The sequence below is a fragment of the Aquila chrysaetos genome, chromosome 11, assembly GCF_900496995.4.
Source record: "Aquila chrysaetos chrysaetos chromosome 11, bAquChr1.4, whole genome shotgun sequence".
NCBI classification, from domain to species: domain Eukaryota; kingdom Metazoa; phylum Chordata; class Aves; order Accipitriformes; family Accipitridae; genus Aquila; species Aquila chrysaetos.
Window position 1 is genome coordinate 32609537 of NC_044014.1, and position 27330 is coordinate 32636866.

A 27330-nucleotide genomic window follows, 5' to 3' on the forward strand; every position below is an offset into this window, starting at 1 on the left:
AGCACCTTTCATTTCAGAAGCTAACAGCTACTATTTAAAAACACTTTAAGTAAATATATATTACACTGATACGTATTCCAATTTCACTAACACAGAGCTACTGTCACAGTGGTTAGTTCATCTGTTATTTACATTAATAACAAGAACAAATATTATTCTTCAGCTTCAGCATAGACTATATTTAAGTATTTTTAAAAGTTTGACAAGTATTAACCCTTACACAACTCTGTAAGGCTGGAAGGTGTTATCATCCTTCCTGTGAAGAATACGAATGTCAAATATATTAAGTAATTTCCTCCAAAGTTTCTCACTGAGATATCTGATACTTTCTAGCTTATTGTCCTTTCTCTTAACCATTACATTTTATTGATTTTCAAGAAGCATCTAAAAACTGAAGGTAGAAAATAAAAACCAAGACTGTTTATGTGTGCGTCCTGCTTTCAGCGGGGATAGAGTTAATTTTCTTCCTAGTAGCTGGTACAGTGTGTTCTGGATTTAGTGTGAGAATAATGTTAATAACACACTGATGTTTTAGCTGTTGCTAAGTAGCACTTATCCTAAGTTAAGGATTGTTCAGTTTCCCATGCTGTGCCAGCGAGGAGATGTATAAGAAGCTGGGAGGGAGCATGGCCAGGACAGCTGACCCGAACTAGCCAAAGGGATATTCCGTACCATAGACCATCATGCTCAGTATATAAACTGGGGGGAGCTGGCTGGGAGGGGTGGATCGCTGCTCAGGCATCAGTCAGCGGGTGGTGAGCAATTGTGTCGTGCATCACTTGTCTTTTCCTGGGTTTAATTTCTCTCTTTTTTTCATATTCCTTTTCACTAGTAGTGTTATTATTGTTATTATATTTTATTATTCTTATTGTTGTTATTATTATATTTTATTTTAGTTATTAAACTGTTCTTATTTCAACCCATGAGTTGTTTGGGTTTTTTTCCGATTCTCCTCCCCACCCCACTGGGATTGGGGAGGAGTGAGCGAGCGGCTGCGTGGTGCTTAGTTGCTGGCTGGGGTTAAACCGCGACAGTGTGGTAAAATAAAAGGAAAATCTAATTGAGATGGACTACAACCAAACTGGATCTTGGCAAGTAAAAGAGGATTGGTGATTTTCCGTCCTATGGCAATACTTTTATTTTCAAATGTCTTTATCAGATACAGCACTGAGAAACAAGACAGTGTGTGTAGGCAGGCTAATTAGTTTGTTAGCAAGGTTAATCATTGCATCAGTATGGTACCCTAGCCTCCTGCTGTTATCTGCCCGAGAAAACTGGCTAATTCAGTTAGATGTGGATTTTTATTTTTTTTTTTTTATATTAGGATACAGCTTTCGCCTTTTACCTTATACCTAAGAAGCCGTATTTTTAGAGACCATTGATGAAGACGGGAAAAGTATATACCATGTTGATTTATGTATTTAGCACCGTTAACAGTCTTTTCTGGAATCAGGAAGAAAGATCAGAACTGAAAGAAAATGTCAAAACAAAATTATTATGGTTTTGATAACTGAAAAAAACCCACAATTTTTCTTTCGAATTTTTCCTTGAAACAATGTGGCTGGACATCTCCCTTTGCACTAACTCCAGCTGCAGTTTATTGATCCCTGTTCACTTTCTGATTACATTTTTGGTTGCAAGTTGTCAAACTAGGCCTTTTCTGCTTCTTTCCTCACATTTAATGGAATTACACAATTCTTTTCTGTTATTCTCCCCTGGCTTTAGTTCTCTGCCATCTTTGCACAGGTACTTCACCCCGTGATACCCCAAGCAGACCTATGACAGGCTGAATGAATTGCAGGCTCCTGTAATGAAGCCCATCAGTGTTATCAGACTGTAAATCTAATTTTTTTCTTTCTTTTTTTCTTTTGTTTTTAAATCTTTTTCAAGTGAATGGCTGGATTCCCACCTAGCCTATTTCAGTGTTGAGCTCTGAGGTCCTAGACTCCTTCACAGTCTGCTGAGAAAAAAGCACGCAGGTCCAGGAAACATGATTAAGATGTTCAACCACACCGAAGATTTTGATATAAATATTTGCAAAAGACCAGAGCTAGAAGATTGAAAGAGAGTAGGATATAACAGAAATGCCATAACTTTGAAACTATTTTTCAATAAAATAAAACAATGGTTGAACATCATGTTGGAATGCCAAGGTGCTGTGATAAATGGAGAACTCAATTCTGTTTCACCTGCAGGAAAGGGAAACAAATTCTTCACGATGCACTTTATTAAAATGCTGATTTTGACTTTTTGCCTATGACAGGGCAATCTGTAAGAGAAAGTAATAAGGCAGTAAAGCTTTGAATTTTAATACCTCTCTTCCTCCTCTTCCTTCCCCTCATGTTTTTCTCCCTCCCTTGGCTAGCATAGGATTGGACGACTATGACTCAAGCACATACAAAATTAAAAGGCTTGTACAATATTAAAAGGCTTACCCTTGCCTGCTTCCTTATTTACCCATGTAACTATATATATGAAAATCTCAGTAGTCCCAAGAAGAGGTTATCTGAGAGTACCAATGGTGTGCCTATGTGACACTTTTCCAGAAAACTGACTTAAGTTGATGCTTGTAGGTCATTGTATAGGAAATCCAATTTGAAATTGGTTTAAAATTAAATTCATACTACTTGGTGTAATTTCTTGATGCCTGTTTCTTCTAGGAGGCTCATGCTTTGCGTTACAGGTATAACATCCTGCAGAAGTGTTATCTAGCAGATTTAGAACAAAATGAATTAAGAAATATCTCCCACATTGTGTATTCACAAGGTTATTTAAACTGAAGGAATTGATTTTTTCCAGTCAAGTGTCATGCTAAAAGCAGATCTAGGAAGACAGCCTGTGTAAAAAGAACAACCAAACAAACCAAGAAAAAACCAACCATGAAGACTCTGGGCAGAAAAGACTTCACTGATATTAATAATGTTCAATTTTAAGATAGCTGTACTGGGACTTCAGCAAAGGAATAGAGTCTTGTGGCAGAAGCAAACAAAGCAAAAGCTTGTGAAAGAGGAGGATCCCGGGATCTTACAGTCTTGGCTTAGCCAATAACTTGGTGTGCAACCTTGGATAAATCACTTGTCTGATTACATCTCAGGAAATCAGCTGGAAAACAAGTATAAAGGCTGGCCTCTCTGACAAGCTGCTTTGAACGAACTGAAATGTGCTCCTGTGACATTCCTTATTGACATGCGTTTCTTTAGATAGAGGATTGCCTAATGGGTACATTGGGGGGGAAGGGGAGCAATAACCAAACATGACAGATGCAAAATGTACCTATATTCACTTACTGCATAAAAGGTTAGAGTTCCTACTCATTTAAGGTTAACAGCAGTACACAGGATAAGACAGCAAAAGATTGGTAGCAAAGTAGATGGTTTTCCAACTTATTTTCTTCAAATCTTACAAAAAAAATCAGATTTGAGTGGTTGGTAAAAGGTTCAAAATTAATTTGAATTTTATCCCAACCTGTTCCTCCATGCCAAATGTTATAGTCTGTACGTGGATCAAAATGTATCTCAGATGGACACAACTAGTGAATATGAATCTTCTGGCACATGAAGCCTTACCCACTGTTTTACCCAATTCAACACAACCCTAGCCCAACGCACACACATCACTGACCTAGCAGTGATTCATCACCTTTATTATGAATGAAGTAGGAGTTTTTGAAAAGAGTTGGGAAGCTGGGCTAAAAGGATCAGACAAAGATGATGCTATGGCTGACTAGGTGCTAAAAGGTGTTTTGGAAAACTTGAAAGAAAAAAATGTACCATTTATATGAGAGTTAAAAAATTCACAATGTACACTATGTTCCTGGTGACTCCTTAAACATTGGTGCTTTACTTTGTGAAGCTCTGCTTCTCGGAGCAAGCGTATGTATGCAACTTGGCAGTTGCTAAGGTAACAATCATTTGGGGGAAACAGCAGAGCAAAATAGACTTATAAAACCTACATAAAATTGACATTAAATGGCAATGAGTTCCCTAGGCTTACTGTAACTCCCTATATGTTCATGAATATACATATCTAACACAAATGTTTCCATTTCCCAGGACTTACCTAATCATGTTTCTGTTTTGAAGGTGAATGGCAGTGCTACTTTTATTTGTTTAAAAAAGAAAAATATGGGTTAATAAAGGAAATGTACTTTTGTCTAAAACCATCACCAGTTAGTGCTTTAACACACAGAATATTTACACCCATGCCCTGCCACTCTTTCTTCCCCAAAGGGATATTCCCCAGCACAGCTTCAGGGGCTGCCAAGGGACTTGTCACCTGCTGTTCCCACCCTTGAGCCAATCTGTGCTCTGGGGCACAGGATGCACAAAGAGCCATGACAATCGTCTCTTCCTCCCCCAGCTCTTTTCATCATACCTAACACATAACACTGTCATAACTAGCTTGGATTTTCTTAATGCTGTCTTCATTTTGTAATCCCATGAGTTTCCCTAGCAGTATGAGCCCCGGACAATTTGTAGTTGGATACTAGCATCCATGATATTTGAGATAAGGCACATGGATTGATACTGCACCCCACACTGCCTTCCAAGCTTTAGTTTTATGAAAAAATAGAGGCTGGTTTAACTAATGAAGATAGTCTGAAGCTGCTTTAGTTAGTAATAGGTTGTATCAGGATGCTTCTTTTTTTTATGTAAAATTTCAACTATTTTAACAAAACACAACTGAAAATTGAAGAAAGTCATGCATGTGACTTTTTTGTTCAGGGGCTTGTCATCTTCCCTCTGGGAGTCATCTCACTCTTCCTGTAGATCTTATATAGCAAGTCCTACTAGCCTTGGAGGATGCTTCACTGATGTCAGGAAATCATTCATTCACCTAGGAAATTTTTTCTTTATATAAGGCATCTGCATCACTTTTTTGGTACGTGTGAGACATGCAGTGTTCTTAGATGATGATGATGAGATCTGAATTTCTTTATTAAATCTATGAGTAAAACAGCAAATGTTTAAAAAACAAAAGGAGAGACAGGAAAAGGGAGTCTCCTCTGCAGGAGTTGCTAACACTTTCTAACAGGCAACAACTCATCACAGTCAAAGCATTTGGGGTGACTGTTTACCATTGGCTTCTTAAAGGCTCAGTCATCATTTTCTGATAGAAAAGCAGAAAACAAGGGTGGTCACAGCCACATAACAAAACCAGATGAAATAGAAGCACAGATGTTGGCAGTGTACAAAACAAGAAAACAGCAGCACTCCAAAACTGAACAAAACTCTCTATCCACCTTTTAAAAGTAAACATGTACAAAAGTCTAGATTCCTCTAACAAGAGTCACTTAAGCATTCAGCTTTGTGTCAATAATCAAGGAAAAGATAGGAATAAAAACCAGGGCGACTCCTCTAGCAAAGACCCACCACCCAGAAAAGGAATCCAAGGTGTCCAAGCTGCTGAGACAACTCAACAAGATGCCTCAAGACAGGCGTGATGAATTCAAGTCACAATGTTCACTGAGTGGTCTCAGCAGCCCTCAGACTTTAAGCTGAAATCTGGTCATAACTTTCACACTGGTATAAGATCACTTGCATTGCTGTATATGTTTCACTTTTAGGAAAAACAGAGGGAAAATGCAAGTCTTCAGGCTAAACACCTCCCAGATCTAAGATTGTACTTGCCTACAATAATAAGGATTACATTAGTTCAGATATATTTTGTAAATGTCTTTGAACCTGTTTGTCTACCTGCAGGGTAGCCAAAAAAAAAAAAAAAAAAAAAAAAAAAAAAGGGCAACTTGCAGCACAGAAAGATGATCATAGCTAAATAAAGCCTCTCTGAATCCAACTTGTACCCTGAATATCCCAGGGGAATCAAGTTGTGTCTAGTGTTGTCTATCTTGATTCCTTGAGCGCCTGTCTGTGACTCTCAAATAGTGATTTCTAAAATGTTAGCCCCGCTGGCAGGTTCTAGCTAAGGCTCCTAGGGAGCCAAGCGAGCAGCTCTGCTCTGCTTTCAGCAGAGTTGTGCCCTGTGGCATGTGCCCAGCACACGGAAGGAGATCGTGGCAGGGAGGGAAAGGGGGGACCCGCTCTGCCCAAGGAAGGGGACAGCAAAACTCCACTTTCTTTAGCGTTTCCTCCCTCTGGCAATCAGAGCAGCAGCGACGTGGTTTCTGGAGACAGAGTCATTAGCAGTCCCAGTTAGCAGGCACCCAGCAGGTTGCCAGAGGGAAGAGGTAGTTTGGAGATGCAGCTGGGAAAGATCCCTCTTGCTCTTTTTGTCCAAGTTCATGTTTTTTATCCTCACAGACTAGAAAGGTTTAGCTTCTCCTTGTGTTGACATGAATGCAAATGAGGCATCTGCCTCATGAAAACATGAGGAACCGATGGTCCAATGCACAAAAAAAGGTCTCTTCTTAAGCTGGTGTTTTCTCTGCTGAGAGCTTTTTTTGTCTTTACTAGCTAATGTGCTCAGTGTCCTCTGCAAGGCTTTTTCTATTAAGGAGAGAAAGTCCAGAGTACTGCATGAAACACTTGATTTCACACTTCACAGTGGCTCTCTCTCCCTGGGAATTTACAGCTGCTCCTCATGAGAGGCATCAGGCAAAAAAGTGCATGTGCGTGTGTACACGGGGCAAAATATTCCAGTCTGCGATACGTTGATGAGTTTATAACTGCACAGTAAATCTCAGGGCAGACAAAAGCTGCCATTCATTACTCCTATTTTGCCTATAATTTTCTTCATTACATTTTAATACCATTCCTGTCTATGAAAAGAAAAATTATGGGGATCATTCAAGTACTTTCTTACCATCAGCAGAAGGGGAAATCTAGGACACAAGCCAGCGCTCCAGAAGGATTTTGCTGTATGAATTAACAGGTATGGAAAAGAAGAAAACACACCTAGTTAAAAGTAAGTGATACTAAACAGAAGTCAGCTGACACCAAAATCTGCTAGATAAATCAGTGTTACAAGACCAACTTAATAGCCCGAGAAAACTGATGGCAGCAGACAGACGTTGCGGCAAGCCTGGGACACAAAGTCCTCACGATACTTTCTTGTTTTGGTCCAGGATATGCCCAGGCAGTTCCTCACCCTCTTAATGATCTCTGAGTCACCATAATAAAATCTAGGTATCTCACTATAACGTCACTTGGAGAAGGCCAGTGTGTCCAAAACCACCTTCAGATGTGAATTTCTTTAGCTAAATCAATGTGTTTCAGTGAAGCGTGTGCTAGGAGTCCCAGGTAGGTCTTTCAAAACTTGCCTACCTCAAATAATTTTTTCAAACACAGAGCTACTGTTTTGGAATACCTTGGACGTGGCAATAAATAGTGGAAAGAAGATTCTTGTGGCATGAGAGTGATTTTCATTGTAATCTAAACATGTGCTAAATTTTATTTTTAGGACAAATGCAGGAGTGGCAAGAAGAAAGTCACGAAGTACAACAGTAATTTAGTATAATTTACATAACTAACAAAATTTTTCCTGAGGTTTTACACCAGCATCTTACAAGAGACATCTACTAGCTGTATTCGGATTTACTTGAAATCTCTCTGTTGACTTAAATGGAATTTTTCTTCTGTGAGACAAGCAGAAATGGGTGTCCTTCTCAAGGAAAAGATATATATTTGTCTCTTAGCCAGGAATAAGTAATGTGAATGCTTACACATCCAGACAGTCAAGGGAAGCAAATGGTTAGCTGTACTGAAGGTCCTCAGGGTTGCTGGGGATCCTTTCAGCAGAACTGGTTTTTACACCAACATTTGGCAGCTCGTCCTCTGTTCGATGGTGGAAAAATGGACCCTTATGATACCTCTAGTAGGAACATAAGGTATGGAAAGAAATGGACCCTGTGCTAAACTGGACATGAGCCTCTGGCAAGCAAGTCTGGCCCTTCTGAAATTATTGAATTCACTAATGGGATCCTTCTCTGTGAGGAAGGAGATAAATATCCAGACCATTTATCACAATCAGATTATTAAACATTTAAAAGTGACATTAAAGGGGACGATACTCAGACTAATGTGCATACCAGAACTGGCAGCCCAAAAGCATATTAGCAGTTCAAATTGCTAAACCCTGAATCTAGAGGTGCTAATCACAGCGTGCTGGGCTGGGTGTCTGGTGAAAATGAACATCATTTGCCTGAGGCCTTGGTGCTGTTTTTTGACTGTTCAACACCACAGTAAAAGCAGTCAAACAGAAAAAGCAAACCAATATTCAGGGCAGCTCTGCGCAAAAGCTCAGATCCTTGACACAATCACTTTGTTGTGGTATCATCCTTATTTTTAGCATATTTTGATAGAAGAGGCTTTTCTTTTTGTCTCAGCCTGATGACAGTTAATTAAATAAACGTTTCCCTGGATCCTGATGCATATTTTATGTGATGAACTGGTTCAAAGAAAAAACCTGTTTGAACTGCAGTGGGTAGATGGGTGTGGGGGGTGGAAGCCTTTACATAAATAATCACAGCATTTTATGAATCTTCACTTAGTGTTTTTCATCATCCCCTCACCTCTCTCTGATAGTCCTTCTCTAGAAGTCCGCTGTTTGCTTTGTTAAATTGACATACGAACAAATCAATCTGTCTGCTACTCTGAGCAGCTAAGCCCTACGTGTCTGTGTTCCTAAAAGTTGAGGAAAAAAGAGAGAAGAAATTCCTTCTGGAGTGCATGGAGAAGATTTGTTCCTTTTTTCTGGCAATTCAGTTAAACCCTGAAGGGCCATTCATTAGGTTTTGATGTTGGGCTTTGGAACCACAAGGCTACTAATTGGAAGCACTGAATGCCATATGATCACTTATGTGCCTTGACCTCAAAAGGGAAGTCAAACATATCCTTAGAAATAAATACAAGAAGACAAATTCATTGCACCTCTGAGGATAACCACCCACATATTCTGTGAAGCTCTGCTGGGTAATTTAAAGGACAGCAGGAGGCTGAAGAAGAACTAGAGCCTTTCTCACCCCTTCATCACCTGAACCCTAAAGAAGGGAGTGAATGTGACAGCCTGTGTAGCAGGAGCAAGTAGGAAGATGTTTTAATTGTCTTCCCATTTGCTTATCTTCATGAAGGACCAGAACACCCCCTGCCTAATTGACTACCTCTAACCCTGTGACTACTACATAAAAAAAAGCAGGAAAGAAAATGTTATTCCAAGTAATGACCCAACTGCAGTTATGTCACTTTTACACTACATCCCAGAGAAACACCATTTTATGTGGCTGGCCGCAGAGAACACAGCAGGGATTTCCTGACTAGGACAGCAGCCAGTGAGGGTGGATTATCCTTTCCTGGACACCAGTGGCTTTTGTCCTATGCAGAAAATTTTAATTCCTGTTCTATCATTATAAATAATTTTTAGTGTATAGTAATTATCAATACCATGGCAGGTAGCAGAGGAAAATTTGTGTGACAAAAATGGCAAAAATGCAATGAATTTCAATGATGAGGTAAATGATTCTTTCAAAGACTCAAAGATTTTAAGCATAGGATAAGCCGCAGTGAGTTTATTCTGGAAAATTTAGGCCACTAAACTTCACACAGTGACTTCTGTAACGAGCCTAATAACTTAAACTAAAGCATCTATTTTAGAGAAAGTCCAATCTTACAGCTGAGAGAAAATTTACTGCATCACTTGGAAAGTTCTGCAATTACAATTATCCTCATTATAAAAATGTGTTCCTCCTCATTATTTTAGGTGCTGTTGTTGAAAGCTTAATGGTTTACACTCATTTATATGGGAAAAAATAAACAGTTTATTATGAAGTATGGAACTACGGTATAATGTTCTCAAAAATTAGTTCAATTTTAATGAGGCTGCAGAAAAAGTAAGTTATGTTTTCATTTTTGTTCTGGCTAGGAGCTGAAATGCAGCTGTAAGGGCTGTTCCAACCCAAGCAGACAGGCATAGCTGAATTCTCACACAAACCCTGCCCTCTCAGGAGACGATGATCAAATTTTCATTAAGACCTTTGAATCTTTCTGTTGAAATCCTTAGGCTATAGGCAGATCCAAAACAACCTACTTTTAAACTAAGGTATTTAACCTTGGGGGGCTTATTTGATATGAAACACAGCTGCTTTTCATTTTTTAAGTTGATCAAAAACTATGCAATTGAAATCCACCTTGGGCTTTCGAGTTCACGTACAGAAGCACTTGGAAATGCAAGTATAGCTCCATATTCTTTTCCTACAGGATGGTGGTGGGAAAAGTTTATAACATTCAGGGCAGCCCCTGAATTTTCACACAATTTCCATTCAGTTTTCACACCAGCCTTTGTAAACTGCCAATATTTACCTGGAGAAAACAATTTTCCACATTGCCAAAAATGAAAATGTAACTGTAAATTACAATTGAAACAAAACAAAATGGTTTTCATGACACTGGATTAAAAAAAAAAAAAAAAAAGATATTGAGGCTAAGCCAACATTTTGTTTCAGTGCTTCACTTCATATAAATAAATCTGTGTCAGAGGAATAAGATAGCTTAGCATCACTGGAAGCTGAACAGATGCTCATTCCTTTATGATTCTCAGCCCATCTCTGTGGTACCTAGATTCCAAATTGATACTAAAAGCTGGTACTGATAACTCCTCCTTGCCACTTTGAATTGCACCACAGATGAAATCTGCTTTGACCTTCATGATCTCCATGTACTACTGGTAAAAATAAACAAACCAAAGCATATCTGCTTTTCTTACACTGAAAGAGAACAAGAGGTGCTATTAAAAGATGAGGCCTCCTTTTGTCTGTATATATATATATATATATATATACACACACACACATGCACACACACACACACTCTCATATGCCAGCCCTCATACATTTTTCTGGTATCCTGAGTCTTCAGTATGAACCACACCAGCTCAGAGAAGAAACAGGCATACTTTCATTGCACGTGACACAATTTGTTAATCGGGTAATCCATCTAAGCGGCAAGATGGAAAGATGTAACAAGTTCCAGCCATACCTACATTATTCCCCTAGTGAGAATCCTTTCTTCAATTAAACTATCCACTTCCCAAGGCTGCTTTGTAGTTGGAGTAAGGTTTCTTTGATTAATATGTGAAAATATATTCTTCCAGTTTTCTTAGATCATTAGTAATTGCTGCTTTGTGGCATATACTTCCAACTGAGATTTTCACAGGGACAATTAAACTTCAGCATCATCCCCTCTCTTCTAAGTTGCTGAAATAACCTTCTATTCAAGATCTGCAGTACAAGGAAAATGTCACAAATACTTTGGAGCTCTTAGCAGAGCAGGGCATGGCTTATAGATGTATTTCTATGCACCTGGATTTTTTCAAACAGTCCCTTGTAGTCCTGGGAAGAAGTGGGACAGATGTTTGAGAGTAGCGGAGAATCTGCATATCCTACAAATTATGCTTTTAAAACAAGTGTGTCATATGTGTGGGATTAATTCCGAACCTTACAACCCCCCCATAATATGAGATACTGATCAAGGTAAATCAAAAGTCAACAATTACACAGACTTCAAACCAAAAATGACAAAGCATCAAATTGCCCTTGAACAGGTAGCGACTTGGGGCACATAGCAGTGCTGCCCCAAGAATTACAATGACTGACCCCCCCCCCTCCAAACCTAAACCCAGAAATGTTTGTATCAAATTTAGCTTCATTACTTTTCCTCATTTTCATTTGCCATATAAATTACAATCAAGCAGAGAGCTTGCAATAGACTGGGTTCAGTCATCAAAAAAACATGGATGTAATTTATGGTTTTTCTTCTTTCCCTGATCGTCCCAGAACATGTCCCAATGCAGGGATTTCTCTCAGCATTCCCTTTCTTCCAAAAATGCTGAGTCAAGAAATCAAATCATACTCAAGATTAATTCTTCATGGACAGAGGTGAAAACTATGCTTCAAATTGAAATCTAGTGCATAATATGTCACTCATATAAGATGGACAAACAGGTTCACAGTTTGAAATTTTTTTTTTAAGATGGAAACTGAGGCTCTATTTAAAGGTTCTACTTCAGGATTCAAGGAAAAATATTGGGTTTTTTTCTGTTGTTTTTTGACAAAATTCAAGTTCTGTATATATTAAATAGTGTTCCTAATTTGAAGACAGCAACTCACTTGCAAAAGAATCTTTAAGTTCTGAAGATTTCCTTAAAGCATTTGACGTAAGTTATACCTCAGCAAAGGTCAGCTCTCGCTTTAAGACTATTGAGAAGGTTAATTTGACCAGATGAATTCAGACTTTACTCTGAAACTCAGTTGACATTTTTAGATGAAAAGTGAGTGATGGTAGTAAGGGAAAAAAATCAGTCTAAGCTGCTTCTGTTCAGTCACCAGGGGAATCAGAAAATTTTCTATCGTGCAGAAGAGTTAACATTAAAACCCCAAACTTCTCAATCGTTATTTCCATATGGAAGTTGGATTCAGGAGCTCAACAGCTTCAAAGAAAGTTTTTCACACTGCAGCAATAGTAATTTCTACATTTCTGTCATGGCCGTTGTCTTTGCACCGTACAAAAGTTGATTTTTGATGTTATGCTCCCCATCGTGGTGTAGCTTTAGCAGTCAGGAGGCAAAAGGGAAGGAGGGGGCGAGGAGAGTGTGTCTTTCCAGGCTAAGGCAGGAACCCAGCTAACTGGGGAATGGAGCTGCTAGGCTCCAGTGCAACGAACAGGACTTCAAGCGTGGGTAACAGTCCTTGCTCACTGCACTGACGGTTACAGAGGAAGGGCAGAGAAACAAGGATCTGCAATTTTAAGGACTGCAGTTAGAGTAGAAGATAAAAGCTGGAAATAATCTATATTTGGAGGAAATGAGACAATATAACTGTGTGTACACATGCACATACATATATATGTATAACGTATAAATGTATATATATATACAGACACACCCCCATGCATACATAACTCAACTGAAGGGAACTCAGCTGAAAATTCCTGAGAAATGCTTGCTTTTTTAGAAGACAGATATGAATGTTTAAGTTGCCATTTTCACCTACAGTGCACAATCCACTGTTGTAGTGCTGAGTAATTTTTAAGCAGGCACACTGCCACTTTAGCAGATGGGTAAGAGTGCAGCCATGCCAGCAAACCAGCCTGTCCCTGAAGTCTGAGACTCCCTCGCCAGCTCCCCATCCCAAAATGCTTGAGCAGCATTCGTTGTTTCGCTTCTGTGGCTAGCGGGGATGTGTCACTGCCTGAATTTGGAGCATGGATTAATTTTTAAAACCCCCCAATCAGCAGAATCAAATATCTATTCTGGGAAGTAAATCCACCAGGGTTTGGATTTTCTGTGAGAGCAAAACAGGAGAATAAGTTACATGCAGTGTTATGTGCTACCCTCGATCTGCCGGGAAGGCTCATACCGTCGTTAGGAAGCAGGAGAAATTCTGGAGTTAGGGAAAGGGGCACAGTGCGGGACTGACACAACTGCTGCTTCTCCAGCCGCCCTCGGGGCTCGGCTGAGGTGTCCCAAAACCTCTGGGATCTCACTCAGGACTCCAGAGTGGCAGGGTGAGAACAGGGGTTTGCTATCCCTGCCTTGAGCGGGGCAGGACTCTGCTCCACTAGCGTGACCTCTATCAGTGTGTCTCTGGTCACAGACTTCTATCCGCGGGAAGCTCCTGAAGATTTCCTTGGCTTTTTCTGCAGAGAAGCAGTATGACTTTTCACTATATATGTTTTTCTCAGCACTGCCTTACTATGAGACAGACAGAGTTTACATAAGTTCTGCTTCATGTAAAAACAAGATACAAAATGTGTCTTTAAATTCATTATTACTTAATTCTTTCCAAACAGCCAAAAGTAGTACCAATAGCTGCAGGTGCAAAGACTGAAATTCTAGAGATCACACAACTGCAACGGGGTTTTTTTGTCTTTCTGATAATGTTGTACCGAAGCACAATAGCTAAAGGATCTGTTATAAATTACTCCCACTGCTTTCACTTCTTTTTAGGGCATAGTTTTCTGTTGGGTAAATCCTCACCTGCAAGGAGGTAACAAAGCCACAGGTAAGATGTTTGAGCTGAAAACCGGTTGTATTTCGTAAAGTGCTGATGTATCTAGCTTTGGAAGTGTTTTCCTTAAGAGTGAAAAGAAAATATTCAGAACAGTGCATGCACTCTACAAATAAAGAAATTTAATTAATATTGATGCAACACTAGCGGGGTTAGACACTAGAGCGTCCCTTGCAAAATATGGTCATTTAACACTTTTTTACCATCAAATATGCATATGCTGCAAAATGTTTACATACATGTGTATGTATGCATGCGCATTCAAATATACATTAATATATATGTACATACATTTGTAACCTTATTTTACCACGCTAATAAATTTAGAAACATGATTTGGATCTGGATATGTCATAATTTACCCATAATTGGGCTAGCTGGACAAGAGCAGCTAACAATTTTCCTTCAATCATGGCTGTAATTAAGTAGGAAAAAACTGAAATGGCTGAAAATTCATGCTAGAAGACTGACATGATGTCAGGTTTCATAAGTAATAAGATGTGGAAAATGTCAAATTATTGCTGAGGGAGAAAATGTCAGGGATGCACTTAAAATTAGACTTCTCATGTAAGAGTCACAGTGAGCAAGAGGATGCAGAAGAGAGATTATGACCAATGTCCAGATGCCGGCCTTCAGGACAGAGCGATGCCTCAGACTGAAGCGCACAGGGCTGTTTCGCTTCTTCATTGGCACCTGGAAAATATTTCAGTTCTGTGTCTTTTCCTAGCTATTTCCACAAAGAACTCAGCTTCTTTATCAGGGTTAAACCTGGATAGGTTATACCTTCCTCAAAATACTTTCCTTCAGCTTTTCAGCTGTTTTGTTTGGCCTGAATTGGCATAGCTCTACTGGAGTCAGTGGAACTACACACCCTTTTACTCCAGCTGAGGATTTGTCCCTCTTCTGTGTTTTTTGTTTGGGTTTTTTTGTTTGGGTTTTTGGGGGGTTTTTTTGTTTGTTTGTTTTGGGGTTTTTGTTTGGTTTTTTTTTTAAAAACCTTTCAGAAGAACTTTTGAATATGAAAGTGCATCATTTACTAAACTAACACATTCTGAAATGACATGTCATGCCAAGAAACACTGAATGGTTTACAGGACTGGCATGCCCCAGTTTAGGGAAGTCTTCAGTAAGGTAGGGCATACTGCAGTCAACCCCCTCAATCCTCTGTGATCAATGTACTTGAAAGTGAGTAGGCAGCTTTTATCAGTAAATGCTTGGTTTTAAATCATAACAGCTATTCAGGTTTCCTTGTCCTTGTTTGTAAATTGCCTACTTTTTTTCCCAAATGTTCCAGACGTCTACCAAGGGAAAAACTCTAAAACTTTATGGTGCATCTGAGTGGATGATTAATCAATCTTTGAACTTATAACTTGAGAGCTGCACAGCCACAGAAGCTAGCTGTTAGGAAACATTAAAAGTATGCAGCTACCCATCATTCAGTACACATTTCTTCTCTCCCCCCTCCCCAGTCCCTGCTAGAACTTCTGTTGCCATATTGCTAGTAAATTCTTTACATAAAATAATGCTATTTTTATGTTTTAGAGCTATACCATCTATTGAACAGTCTTTTAAAAACCTCCATGGGCATTTGTTTTCAAAACTGGGATTTTGCACCTTTTTTACAACGCTGTATCTAGCTGAATTTCTGAAGTGGAAGTCACAGTCTTCTGACAAAAGGCTAATATCAGCAAACAGAGAACCAGGATTTCCCTGAGCTGCAGAGGGACAGCCACTACATATTTTACTCTGCCTTGTCAAGTATGTATTATGTTTGTGTAACTTACTGCACACTTTTTGTGTAGAGTAAAAGAGGAGGAAGGACCTCAGTGAGGTCTCAAGAATCCCACAATAGGTGAGATTCAGGTGTTTTACATCTGGAAAGCTCTGCACATGTACTGTTTGTACCCTAAATTTCAAGAACCACAACCCATCTGTTTTAAAATTACACTCAACATTTTAATTTTGTGATGTTTATTCTTCTTAAAACTAGATATATTAGCACTGTATCTGAACATAAGTGGCAACACCGGTGATATATAACTAACTCCTCTCTGAATGTTGTTTGAGTAATTTGGAATTATATTTTGGGAGGCTTTATAACAGAAAGAACAGAAAGAATAACTGGTTTAGAGAAAGGGCTATATAATGAAACGTAAGGCACTCCTAAGTATTTTGTTGCAAGTCAGATGTCTTTGTTACAACTGAACCTTCAATGTCCTTAGAGAGAGAAAAAAAACCCTCAGAATACTTGTGTAATCTCAGAATATTCCATTTTACACAAGACTAGCATCAGTTGGGCATTAAATATGAATATATCTGCATTGAAAAGGCTGGTATTTGCACTTAAAAATCTATGTTTTATTATGATTTCAATATTCTATAATAATTTTCTTAATGTAGATTTCAGTGTTTCAAACTTCAGTGCAGCCTTTTTTATTTTTCATTTAGGATAAAACAGCTTATAACTACATCTTCTTCCCTACCTACTATAATTTGAAAAAGATATTTATCAGTAGTTAAAACTATTATTTCATTTTTTTACATCAACTCACGATTGAATGATCTATATTAATGTAAATTTTTCTAGAGAAAGCAGGTGTATTGGTGTGATACTCAGTAGGAGATAATTTGGTTTTTATTAGAAGAATGCCTGGCTAACAGCGTCACTTTTACTTTTAAATGTATTTTATTACTTAATAGACTTTCCAAAGACATAGAAAAGAAAAAAAAAAAAAACCAACATGTGGCAACATGGTAAAATTATATATATCAAGCAGTTAATTTTTTCCCTAGCGTAAAAATAGGAAATTCAAAACAAGAATCCACAAAGAAAATTAACTTTATGCCAGATCCTGGGGTGAAGCCTCTTTTTCAGAATAGCAATTCAGCTGTTGCTTACCTTTAGCACTGGGTAAAATCTCACTGCAGTTAGCATTAAATACCTGTTTGTTAGACACTTTCCTGTATTACAAAGGGTTTAACGTGCTGCTGAACTGGTCCTTAAAGCTCTGACCAGCCATAAGTAGCCACTTATGAGCCTTCATTGAAGTAAGTTATGAGCTGCTATATCAAATCATCAATAAGCTTATGCATGGAGATGGTGCATGATGGAAAGCATGAAAAAGGGCAGCAGGGAGCAGAGGGGCTACTGCATCATTAGAAGGATGTGAAACATTCATGCCATAAAACTGCAGGTTTAAAATGGAGCCATTTTACAAAGAGAGATGAGGACAGTCTCCCCACACCTGCAGCCTCTGTCTATCTGATGTCATTAGCAGGAGCAAGAAAAGTTTTGCTGCTGCTGCTGCCTAGGAAATATGCCTTCTCTATATGTAGTTGAATTGTCTCTGACATTTTTTTAGGCCTTTAGGTAATAAGTTGAGCAAATAATGTTTTGCAGCCTATGCTTTGATCATTCCGGTCAGATGATTTTGTTTAGATCAGACTAAGAAAGTCATCTTACCGCAGTCTTCAACGTGCATTGTGTGAAAAATACATCATCATCTGAAATACACCTTACATACGTACAAAAGCTGAAGGAAATTCAGGTTCATCAGAAGTAATGACATGAGTGATGTTTAACTGGACATCTATGTGTCACCGGTTAAACAGCATATCATATGCCATAGGCTTACTTTGTCTTGCTTTAACATTAATGCTTCTATGAACCTGATGTCCTGAGAGAGTCAGTCTGATAAGTTTGGTAAGACAAAGTAGGAAGGCTATTTTTATATTTTCTAGAATTCTGAATTATATTTATTTTTCAATAGTTTGGACCAAAAAGTCTTAAAGTGTACACACATAATTTGACTCCAGATCTTTTTATCTTTATTTAAACTGGATGCTTGCATCCTGTTTATAACTTTTGACTTATTAATCTTCTATTGCTTTTTTATCTTACCATAGTAAATTCTTCACTGCTTTGGAATATAGGACTGATCTGTGTGAGGTTTTTTCCTTTCCCAAGAGTTATTGGCTTCATTTACCCCTATCATGTCCACTACCTCTCCTGTTATGAGGTCTGACATTAAAAGATCGCGGTAACTGAAAAACATAGCAGGAAAGCAAAAATGAAGAAAGAAAAAAAATCTGCTTTCACTGTAGTTTCACTTAGAGTTTTCACTGTAAGGTAAAACCCAGATATTTCTGAGTATAACTGGCAACCCTTCTTGTGCTGTGAGTGTTGTATTTTGTTGCTTATCTTTGGATTGTCAGGAACTGTTGCTGTTTTCCTTTTAGGTTCCTGTGGCTTTAATGGACCTAATCCACATTAAGGTGATGAGAAACTAAGCCAAGGAGTTACACCAAAAGCCAATGAGCAGCTTTGACTATTTGACCTTCTTACCAACTTGCAAACCACTGAGTACTTTTTCCTTATCTCATTACAGATTCTTATTAACAGTCTCCTTAACTCTCCATTCATATGCTTACAGTGCTACGGATTTTAAAGAAATCACAGGATCCCACGATTTACTGATGAAATTATTTACATGTCAAGGATGCCGGCCAAACTACTGGAGAGGGCACCACTCAATGTCTGCTCAACCCTCTTGTGAGGATGCGAGAAAAATACAGGTTGTGAATAGAGCTTTACTGGAGTGCCTTGTAGCGATTAATTTCACTAGAAAAAGATTACAGCAGCTGCTAGCATTGCTTTTTAACAACAGTCCTTTGTGCTGTAAGATATGAGAATGTTATTTCTCCCCTCACTTGGATGAAAATACTCAGGAACTATTATCTTGGGCTGCATTCCAGCCCTTGCATACCTAAAACAGGGCTAATCTCACCTGTTGAAGAATTAAATGTCTGGTCTAAGGTAATTGCCTGCTGTCACACTTCCTGAGGGCATGCAACTCACTTGTCTTAGGTACTAAGCTGTCACTGTAGCCACCTCCCTTGTGCCACTGACCACATCAATAGCTGTGGCAAAGTGTGCCACTTGCTCCTGTTTTGGGTGAGGTCACTTAGGTGCTGGACTTTCGTACAGCTAAAGGTGGACATGCATTTCCCCACTGCTGATCACCACTGGTACACGCATAACCTGGCAATGGTACCCAGCATTTGTATTTTTGGTGCTTACCTGCAATATAAATAACTAATATTTGAAATTAACAAATATGGTCAATCATGGTAGTGGTAGTGATCTTGCTTACAGGAGAGGTGGCCAGTGCACAGTGCCACCATGGAAAATAGAGAACAAAGCTTCAAGAAGTCCTTGGAGAACTTCAATCTTGCTGCTACAACCAGAGATTGTGATCATACTCTGATCCTTCTATTGTCCTTTCTCTGGCCAGCACACTTTTCTGGGCTCTCTTTGGAAATTTATTATCAAAGATTTTTTCATTTTTTCTCTCTCCTAAATGTTCCAGTCAACAAGAGCAGAGTACAGTACATGAGCTGCTGCGTCACTGATCAAAGCAAGCCAAAATACCTTAGATCAGAATTTGATCCATAGGTGTAGGTAGGTAAAATATGGAGTGGTGTCAGCAGCTTAAAAGGAATGATAATTAGAGAGTGTTTGAACCTCCAGGTGGCAATGATATGTGTTTACTTATTTATTTTCAGCATGGCACTTTTGTCTAACAAGAAGAGAGAATTACAAGGCCCAGTATCTAGAGAGAGAAGTGGGGTTGTCAAGGTAAGAAAAAAGAGAAGCAGGGACCTTTTGACAATAGTGTATCTAAAGAAACCATTTTAATTTCAACTTTTCACTGTATTTTATCAATATTATAGAAATAGCACTCGGAGATATAAAGCCCTGAAATTATAAATCCATCTTTATGGCATGATGTTGTCTGAGATTCACTCAGGCTTTTCCCAAGACATTGTATTAATCTCCAGCGTTCCCTGATTGATGTGCATCTTTGAAGTCCATCTCTTCTCAAACAGCTTCCCAGTAATTGTATCCTTCTGATTTGCTACAGTTTCTTCTATGCCAGCTGCTCCTGCTCAAACCTTTCATGGATCTATTACAGGGAGATGGAATTGTTGTGCATGCTAATCTTGCATTATTGTCAACAACAAATCCATCATAAGCTGAGCTGGTAGAATATTATTCAGAAAATATGTTCCTTGATTAATTTCTCTATTTTGCATTTCACTAATGCAAATTGTCTTCTGCTGTGCTTAACAAAAGAGCTCTTTAATAGATCCAAGTCTGGACCAAACCTTAGCATGTTCATCTTATTCAGATTTCAATGCAATTAAATAATTTGGAACTCACTCTGAATATAGTTCACTGTTCAGTAAATATTTATTAATTAGACTACTTGGATGCAGCAGTGAAGTTCAGCAAGTAATGACATATCTGTAAAAACTTTTTGCCGCTAACCTATTAGCTCACATATCACAAATGTCCCATACAGAACAATAACCATGTGAGAGACATCAGAGATTTCTTCTGTTCTCTGAGAGCCATAAATGTTCTTCTGCATCCTTGAACATGGAAAGAACATGAACGTGACTCTGTACGTCGATGTTTATGGATATGAATTTTGCACTAGGAGTGAAAAATAAACAGACCCAACTCAACATTTCCTAAGATTTTCTCCCACTACTTCCTATTGTGATATTTAATTTTAATACAGGCAAAATCTCATGCAGAGAGAACTGTTTATTTCTAGGTTATGTATACTGGTCCAGTGTTTCTTAGCTTCTACTATCTTAAACTTCAGTGAAGCCCCAATTTAAACAATATCTTAATCCGAATGAGCAGCATTTCCAGAGAGAGAATGCTAAAATGAATGTTTTCATTTGTTCACAGAAAACTAGTTTTCATCCAGAAATAATTTAGTTTGGCTTGCCACCTTTCTGCTCAGCTTTCCTCCCTGTATGCCACAGATCCAGTCATATGAAAAAAATATTCAGATATATTGATTTTCGTTCTGATGGCTGTCTGTCATCAGACAGGTGTGGGAAACTCCTACAGAGGCAAATGATTGAGTTTGCTGACAACTTCATGCTGTAGTTTTATTTTCTGCTTTTATTTTTATTTTATTTTCATTCAAGCCATGCAGCTTAACCTGAAGCTGAGCAGAAAAGCTAGTGAAATGTAAAATATGAAGGTAATTAATTTGGCCTCTGACCAAGCACATAACCTTTGCTGTCTCTATGCTAGTTTGTACTACAGTACCTACTTGTGCCTTCCAGTCCCAAGAGAGGACTCTCTTGAAACTGAAAGGACCACTAGTATAAGCGAGCTACTCTCCAGCACGAGGAAGAGGAGAACAACCTCTCCTTACAGGAGGAAGGGCTTACTAACAACACTGGGTTGTTATTCTAGCTGCATCATTTTGAAATGGGTAGAAAGGAAATTATACATTCAACACGCATCTAACCCAGGGACATATTGCCAGTAGCTTTTCCAAAAAGTGTTACTGCTCAAATAAAGCTGATCTATGAGCCTCACAGCTCAGAGAGTTTTACAATGCAGTCAGCATTTTCTCCTTAGTTCCCTTGATTGAGCAGTCATAGATTTAAAACTGAGAGATTTAACCACACAGCATAAGAAGGAACACAAAACATATGATTTAGGTATCCAGAGCAGAGCTATACATCCCATCGCAAACCATGGAAGTCAAAAGGCAAAGACTTTCAGGGTCACATCCCACGTAAGCTATAGGAGTGTGGGAGAAGGCAACAATTACTGGCAATGAATGCTCTCAGGCAAAGAGTCTGGGTACCACAATAAAACCCTATCCATGCCAACAGCATCCTGACAGCCACCGAGATACCAGGCAGCTGTGCTGCTTCCCTTGCCACGGTCAGTACATGATAATGCCAGTGAAGCATTGACATGAATTAACCACAGCACCAAACAGATCAATCTAATCCTGCTGTTAATCAGATGTGACTTGAGGTGGAGTAAATTTGTGGCACTGATGCTAAAGGTGGGCCCAGAGGGTTTAAAGAGATAATTCCACATCCCAGTGGTGCTCAGAAAGCCAAGTTCTGAAATAGATGTTAACAATAAAACAGCAATTTCTTTTTGTCTTAGCAGAAATTAATCTAATTTCAAGTGCCTATAGTTGTAGTCTCTGCCGAAGACTGACAGATTAGAATGGATTGGAATGAGCCAGGAAAGTTCTTTGTAATTCGTAACAGGGTAGACACAGTGATCTGGATTTAAAAATAAAAATCAATCTGAACCCTTGCTTGGAAATGAAAAGGAAACCATTCTGAGTACTGAATCAATTAGACTGGCAGCTTTTAACTGCAAGTTTTTGAGATTTAAATTGAATATTCCAACTCAAGTCACAAATGAAATTGAGTGCACGGGCTTTAATCACTAAGTGTTCTCCTAACTAGAAGTGTGATCCATGGAGGGGAGGCCCAAGACTGCAGTCTTCTTTGGTGCTTCATATCAGCACTGAAATGTCCTGGTAGACACCTGGGGAGCCAGTAATGAGAAGTTCAAGCCAGGGTGATCAAATATGGACAGCCTATCTCAAAGGCACAGCCACAGTATTGTCTCCACTGCTAGGCTGATATAAAATTTTCCCCTTCTCTTTTTTCTTTTATCTATGTCTAGCTCTGTGTTTGTGGTGTTTGTAGGTTGTTTTTTTTTTTCCTTTTAGCTGTCTTTCATTTTGAAGAGCACTCAATCTGTCAAGCTAAGAGAAAAAAAAAAAAAGTGCCCTGTGAAGATATTGGAGACTCTCCTTCTCCCACTCCTATCAATAGAGAAAGCTAACTTTTGCTTTTTTATCAGTCTCTATTTATCTACTTGCAAGCTGTCATATGTTACAGTCTCTCTGTGTGACTTACTACGCATGCCCTTTCTCTGCCACATTGCTCATAAACCCGTCCCTGCCTCTTTCTGCTCCAGGAAGTCACTAGATGCCAAACACATGAAATTCAGATCACTGGCAGTTTCCTAGAGAAACACAAATCGGAGCACGCCCCTGTGCTTTAACAGTTGAATGCCTTTCTGTGTCCAACATTTGGAAATATGTGACAGCTGGGGACAAACTCCTGCCCATTGGAGCAGTGCTGCTGAGGGAGTGCCCAGCCCAGAAGCTCCATGCGGAAGAGGATTTTTCTGCACCTTCATGTAGAGACATGGCTTTGGTGTCAAGTTTGCTTCACCACAGTGCCTTCCCGAGGTGGAATTTGAATGAAGATTTGTAACAGTTTTGTTGTGTTGTCGCTGCCCTAGAAAGCTGATACAATCCTGTTTGTCCTGGTAGAGGTAATCTCAGATAGGCCTGCGAGTTTGGGTTCAAAAGCTGCAATTATTTTCCCTTGTTTATGGTGGACTATAACTGTGAGGAATGCTGTCGTGAGTTAGTATCACACCTTCCTTTGGACAGAGTAAAAAACTCTGAAAAAGCAAAGCTCGCACCTTAGAAGGTATTTCTGGATCTCATTTGAAGACACTGTGGCTTAAAATAGGCCAGATTAATTTCTGGAGACCTATGCAGAGGGTAAATTTGATCTGATAAGCTCCCCTGAGAAGACCGAGCACAGCCAAAAGATCTGCTGCCCTGGGAGGGTGGCAGGAAGGATGGGTCCTTGCTGTCAGAGATGAAAGCTGTGAGAGGGGACCCAGATGCAGTACGTTGAACAGAAGCAGGCAAGGGCCATAGGTTGACTACAAATGCCAGAAACCATGAATCAGGTTTTGCTGCTCATGAGGCAGTTCCCTCTACTGTTATGAAAAAATAGTGGCTTTAATAGTGAAGAAATTGATATTCTTGTCATTAAGCTAATTAGCCACAATGCTTCCTCCACATCCTCTGTTTTCCATGGAAGTCTCCTGCCTGAGGACTGTGATATCTGATGAGATCTTTGGATTAATATAGAGAGCAACAGGCACTAAGCTGTGCCTTCAATCAATTCAGGATCCTGGGGCTGAAAAATATTTACGCAACAGTTGCAGATTGGGAGCACTACTTCTTCCCCTCACTGTGCAGAAAATTTAAGAGACATTGACTAATAAAAAATCTTTGAAGACAAATATTTACCATGGTGCTGTTACCTCTTTTCTAATATTACAGCCAGCATAAAAAAAACCCTGTCAATTGTTTAGACATATTGCAATCTCTATTTACATAGCTAGCTAAGATAGTAATCTTAGCAGGGTAAGAAACAGTTCTCCTTGATGAGGAAAGGCTAAGCAGATTAAGACTTTTCAATTTGGAGTAGAGATAAGTGAGGAAGACATGATAGAGGTCTACAAAATCAATGGAGCAATGGAAAAGTGCACAGAGGACAATTATTCATTTTTCTTCTAATGCAAGGATTAAGGGGAATTAAATGAAATGAACAGATGACAGATTTTAGAAAGCATAAGAAAAAAAAAAAAACTTCACACAAAATGCAATTAAAACTGTGGAGCTCATTACCACAGGATGCTGGAGATGTTAAAAGTTTATGTGAGTTCAAAAAGTAACTGCAAAACATACTGGAAGAAAAATCCGCTGAGATTTCTCTCCATTCAGGCACTATATGTGTCTCAAGATTTAAGCTGCAATTCAGAGGAGGTTTGGAGAACATACCTTGGAAATACCACTCTGTCTTGGATGTCCACTGCTTTCTGCTGTAGGAGGTAAGATATCTTGCCTTGATACACTTTCAAGCTGGCCCAGTGCAATGATCTTATGTCATTATTAATAGATTTGTAGCCACAGAAAGCTGCAAAGCTGAGACGAGACCATGGATACTTTGCTGTAACTGAAGCCACTGTGACTATTGTTGCCTGTGGGATTAAGGCTTGCACGGGAACATCTATCTCTGCTAAATATACGCTTCTAGTGAAGAGCCACAGCTATGCTCTGGTTATCAGCTTGGCCATCTCCCATTTTTCCATCTGTAAAGAGCTAAAAGAACTGATTTCATTTTAATTTTTATAATTCTTCAACAAAGCAATCTGAAGATGGAAAATTAACTTGAATAGTAGAAAAAGACGTAGAAAACGGCACGTGACTTTGAATTGAGTGAGACATAGAAAGCGCTTAAGAACTAACATACTTACTTAAGAATTGACCCTACCAGGGTTAAAGCTGCTACATATCTCAGTGCAAGTCCACAGGAGACTCTGCTAGTGCTGGGCAACAGCAAAGCTCACATGGATGCCATGCAGAAACCTGATAGATAGCTATACTATAATGCAGTCAACTTGAGAAGATCCAGTATTTAGAAAAGCAAATACAGGCTTAATGTGATTTGATTGTTCTACAAATTACACTGGGATGGAAAAGGTTGTACCCTTTTCAGCCTGCTTTACCTCAGCTTCCAATGTTCTCAGGTTTTCTCCCTTTGACATACATTTTGACGAAGAAGTTCGAAAATTAGAAAATTAGAACCAGAATCAGTTTAAATCTAATACAACAGAAATTCTCGCCTTCCAGTAATACCTTCTTTGCAGAAAATGTGGGGTAGCTCAGAAATATGACAGTTGTGGTATATCGAAACTGTCTGAGTCTTCCTTCCTTCTACTTAATTTTTCCCTTGGTCTATTTTTACTCCTGATTTACACCAGTACACCTGAAAAGATAATGAAGCATGTAGTTAGGATTGATAATTCACAAGACAGGGGTCTGCAGAGAGAGTGCTTATACATGTGTTTGATGTGATTTCCAGAGTGGCTGCAGCAGCATGTACGGTAGCACGGGTATCTTTCTACCAGCTGTTAGACAGAAACCTGCTGCTATACTTAACTGGATATGCCCAGTGTCTTTTAATAAGAAGCAAAAGACATTCAGGTGCTTATTTTATTTTGATTAACAAATTTGCCAGGAAGTTCATGCCAAAACATTCATGGCAGCGATTTTAGCCATGTCTTGTCTCCCAGTAAACATCCAGTAATCAATTTAAAATTAAAAAAAAGGGGGAGGAGGGGGAATGGATCAGGACCTGGATTATTAATGAGTAATTAAATAAAGTTTAAAGATGTATTAACCTAGAGTCCGGTCATGGAAATTTAGCTGTCAGATGATGTGGGGGCTGGCTGTTTTGAGGGAATCTGATGAATGCAGGCTCATGGGAAGCTGTCACAATGATGAAACAAGCTCAGCCTGGGCTAATAGATTTATCTCTTTCTACCTGGCAGATTATAATAGGATCTGGAGTCAACCTGCTGATCAGTGGGTATCTGTAGAAAGCTCATCACACAGAGAGTGTCATTAGGATCAAAAGGGAATATTTTTTGGAGCTAGATACCCAGAGATATCATCACTTGAAGAAAAGCAGAGAGGGAAGATTGCATGTTGGGGTATAACTTGTAACAGATTGTCAAACCATCTGCAAAGAAGTAGCTAAAATAGCTGATGTGCTGCTGTTGCCTCTTCATGAAGAATTCCCACAGAAGATTCCTTCCCTTCCCATTTCCCTGGAGAGCTAACAGTTCTGTAGATCTAGTGCTGCATATTTTTGTCTGAATGTATAGACATTTTGATAAAGGAAAGGCTGAAACTTCCAAAACCTCCAGCTGAAATGCTGGAGGAGTCAGTCGACTTTTCCAATTTGCTAAAGATAGGTGCTAATAGGAGTCACTTGGAAAGCTGGAGACAGTATCATTAAGCAGTTGACTGAAGTAAAAGACAAGACGACATCATGTGTGATATGTCTATTATACGTGTGTGAAACTAAGCCCTCTTCTGACAATTGTACTGGAACTTGGGGTCATTACTGAATGCAAACACAAATCAACTTTGCTTTTATTGCTCGAGAGCGGAGTAGTCAGTGCTGAAGAAAGTTGTTGAAGGCACGTCCGTGCCATCTATACGTTATGTATCCCACATCTACCAAGAGAAAGAAAATATGGAAGCTCTCAGCTGACTCCATAAATGTGCATGAACCCATGCAGTGGAGAAAATGTCTGCCAGTGAGCAGGTTACTCCTATGCCATATCCACACCCAGCCCTCACGGTGAGGATTCTCAGTAATGTCTTGATATTGACTTGACTTCAGCCAGTCTCAAACATCTCATTTCACACAGTCCAGAGGACTGGCCATATTTGTATGAGATATCTGTCAAAGTCACACTGTTCGAATCCTAACAGAAGTTGCCAAATCCATTAAATTTTTCTTTCTTTTATTTTTCATCATCCTATGAATTCTGGAGAACAAAAAGAACTTTTTGTTCCTCTCCCTATCAGTTTTGAATTGCTCCTTGCATGACAGTAGCAGCCATCAGCACCAAAACATTGCCCAACATAGCTCAAACACAGTCAGTGTCTTTTTTGATTTTTAATATTAAAAAACTAACAACCTGGAAGCTGTTTAAAAAAAAATTAAAATAAAACTAAGCCCACTCAAAACTCAGTACTTTCAAACACAGATTCTGCAAGTATGGAAGGGAAAAGTCTGACAAAAAGGTCAGTTTTGCTAAAAAAGAAGACCGTTTTTACATCAATGCTTTAGTGTAGAAA